General features: G+C 43.3%; 1 protein-coding gene across 1 annotated transcript in view; it reads right to left on the bottom strand.

Annotated features, from left to right (window-relative positions):
- LOC118342478 (large proline-rich protein BAG6-like) overlaps nucleotides 1–3,776 on the bottom strand; it is an 18,107-nt gene that overhangs the window by 11,211 nt on the left and 3,120 nt on the right. The window lies entirely within an intron of this gene.

Raw genomic sequence — 3,776 nt, 5'->3', positions numbered from 1 at the left:
CTCCCTGCTACCGAGGGTGAGGAGTTGAGACAGTTTATGTCACAAGTCATTACACCATGTGGAAGACTGAAGGCACCAGCCAACCAGACACCAAGGTAAATGGATATCTTGAGCGAGCATCCAGCAAGGATCTCTCCCAGACAAAAAAGATATGTTCAAAACCCCCACTGGGAGAGTTTCAAGACTGCTGTTCAAGCTCTTCTAAGAAGCACAAAGAAACGGGGCCCAACTTAAGTATCATAGATGCCAGTGTCCGGCAAGATAACTAAGTGGCACCAGATGTGAAAAACACAATCCAGCTATTTCCCCTTCCGACATTGACAAGACTCCCCTTCTGCAGCCAGTGTCATCAGCCTCACAGGAACGGCCCAGTCTGGACTAGGTACCACCAATCCTAGTCTGTCCAGAGATGTCTGGCCGAAAGTGGTCCCCTTCCATGGAAGAGTTGCAGGCAAAAAAGCCATACCTCCGACATGGAAAGCAAGCCAAGTGACTTGGTCAGAAAAATGGCAACAGGTGCTCCTGGACGCATGAGTCAAATTTGAAATATTGGCCCTGAGAAGAAGACGCTGGCAGCGGTTACAATGAGATGGAGTATCTGCAGGCAACAGTGAAGCACGTGGAGTCCTTGCAAGTTGGCCACTGCATTTCTGCAAATGGAGTTGGAGATTTGGTCAGGAATTAATGCTTACCTCATGCTGAAGAAATACAGGCAGATACTTATCCCATCATGCAAACCATCAGGAGCATATGATGTGGCCCCCAGATTCCTTATTCCTGCAGGGCAGACAACCTATCTAAAAGCACAATCTATACCACAATTAAAGGAAGTTGTCCTTGTCGCCTACATGTCGTGCAAAATACGGCCCCCAGATATGCGAGCCCCCACCCGAACAAGTGATTTGTTTTTGAGCCCGAATCACATATGGAAATTGGTAAATGCCCTGTGATCCATGAGACAAGTAAAAAGCCTCTTGACGCCCATAGACCCAACACTAAGACGATGGCGAAGTAATTAAAACCGCCAATTAAACTGATAGGACAAACTGTGAAGACAAAGTGAACAATGTATCTTCAGCATTAACTTTTCCACATATGCCTGTAACAGTCCCACCAAACCCCTGAACATGTCTCTCCATCAACTCAGTGGAACCATTGTTGGCCAATCCCCCAAGAAACTTTCACGATGTTAGGAGCAGATCTCCCCAGAACAACACGCTCGTATAACAAACGTCGACATGAAACAATACCATCCTATAATGATAGTGATTAGCGCCACCTATATTATCGGATCTACTTCAAAATTGGTCAGTACAGTCAAAGTATGTTGCTGATTAAAAGTTGTGCTATTTGTACACGTACGTTGAAGGGCGTGTCCGTGGCGTGCCGTCAAAGTTGGCCAGGTTGAATCGAATGTCAAACATTGATGCCATTTCCGGCATTTTGCAGTGATTTTCAGCGTTTTTTTATTTTTTCATTGTATTTGAACGAACTCCTCCTAGAGAATTTATATGCTATATATATATGCTATATATGACTGTATGTTGAAGGGCGTGTCCGTGGCATGCCGTCAAAGTTGGCCAGGTTGAATCGAATGTCAAACTGTGATGCCATTTCCGGCATTTCAGGGCTTCAATTTGAACTAACTCCTCCTACAGATTTTTTCGGATTGACTTCAAATTCGATCAATGCAATTTAAACACGTTGGTGATCAAAAGTTAATCAAATATTTACTGTGCGTCAAACGGCGTGTCCATGGCGTGGCGCTGAATTTCCAAGTTTCGCAGTTAAGAGTCTCACTATGAACGCAGAAGTCTTTTGCACAGTGTCTGAAACGCATGACAATGCAGAGCAGTCTCCCTCGGTTTCCGGCGATGAGGGCTTAGGCAAGGACGACGTGGTGTGGCGCGGCTGCGGCTGGGCAGGCCCTGACATAGATTGATGGCGAGGTCCCGCCCAATGCTGCTTGCAGCTTTAATTTGAATTTACATTTTAAAACAATGCAAAAAGAATTGTTGAATTGTAAAATTGCAATTTAAAGGCCCAGTGTGTAGGATTTAGGCATCTAGCAGAATAATTGCAAATTGAAACTCTTTATTTTCGCTTTATTCTCCCCTTCCAAGCGCAAAGGAGAAACTACAATTGTGACGAAATGCACTAAAAGGCTCTGTCTAGAGCCATGGTTTGTTTGTCTGTTCTGGACTACTGTACAAAACATGGTGGTTCAACATGGCGGACTGCGTAGAAGAGGGCCCCACTCCCTCTGTAGATAACACCTCATTCTAAGGTAACAAAAACACAATGATTCTTATTTTCAGGTGATTATACTGATAAACTGAATTTTACTTTGTGTAACCATGTAATTTCTCCAATAAAAGTATTTTTTTTAAAATAACACAAATCAGATGTGGTGTAAACAAAATCTAAGATTTAATATTTAGGCTACCGTACAGCCCTGCTGTCATCTTGAAGAAAGGGTTCAGTCATTTCTAAAACAGGTGGTAGCTTTTAGCAAATGTTCCTCAAACAGGAAACTAGTATCAAAAGTTAGATTTAATTACTGTAAGTAAGTCCAGTATCAGTGAATATGAAATTAACTGAACTTTCTTGATATGAACATTCAGATTTTTTGTTTTGGCAATGTCTCTCATTTAAAGCTGAGCTGTAGGGAGTTGAATCCGTACTGCCACATGGTTTGGTAACTCTTTGCTTTGACCGGACTGTACACAGCCTTGGGACTCCGTGTGACTTGCCCTCCTTATCAGTGCCATGCTAATTTGGAGTGCTGTCCTCTGTGGCTGACGTGTGTGAACTGTGACATGCTGTACGTGTGGTGTCAGCAGTTGGAAGCCTTTCTACAGAGCAGTCCATCAAAATGAGCCAGTGGGAAGACAGCTCAAGTAGAGGCAATGGGTGTGTGACCTGTGAAACTTTGTTGTTGTTCATGTGCTCATTAGGCCTGAGGGATTGTTTGTGGGTGTCTTCTTGTAACATGTAATGTGATGTTGCATGGTGAGGTAAGCCCCACTTATCTCCCTCCTCCTTCTCCTCCTCTCAGCTGGTGTTTCAGTGTTTGGAGCATTCCTGCGCTCTGAGTTCAGCGAGGAGAATCTGCAGTTCTATCTGGCATGTGAGCAGTACGGACACTCGTCTAACAACTTCAGCCTGCAGAGGAGGGCCAAAGACATCTGTGCCACCTACATCCAACCAGGTGCCCCCCGGGAGGTAACGCCTACTTTCATATACAGTCTTAATCTGCACTAAAAGCTAATCTATGCAACCTTTCTTCATGAAACAGGAAGTCACATTTCTTTTCTCCCTCAAGGCACCTTCTGCTGGTTTATTACTCAAAGTGTGCATCTCCCTCCAAACAATGCACTGTGTGTGTTTTGGATGCTTCTTGTGTTTTTCCGAAGCTTGTGTGGGCGGCTCAAACTTTAACGTCACAACGTTACATCAATGGATGCATTTATGTGAAGCCTCTTTCCACTAATGGAGTTCAACCAGAACAGAAACCTCACAGAAAACACCTCAATTACTAGATTTTTTAAATTAACTGAATCTATCCTTAACCAGGAGGGCAAACTTTAGATTGAAAAGAAAGAAAATCTCTTTTTCCAGAGTGCCTTGGTCAAGATATGCAAAAACAATGATCACAAAGTATGATCAGTAAGATTTATAGAAGAGATAATAAGATTTGCCAGATAGAAGAAAATGCCAAACCTTGTAGCTTTAAATATAAATGGTAAATAGACCTGCACTTGTATAGCGCCTTT

This window comes from Morone saxatilis, unplaced genomic scaffold, assembly GCF_004916995.1.
Source record: "Morone saxatilis isolate NCDOM2014 unplaced genomic scaffold, NCSU_SB_2.0 Contig9, whole genome shotgun sequence".
Lineage (NCBI taxonomy): Eukaryota > Metazoa > Chordata > Actinopteri > Moronidae > Morone > Morone saxatilis.
Note: the sequence above shows the minus strand (reverse complement) of the source record. Positions and strands in the feature narration are given on the sequence as shown.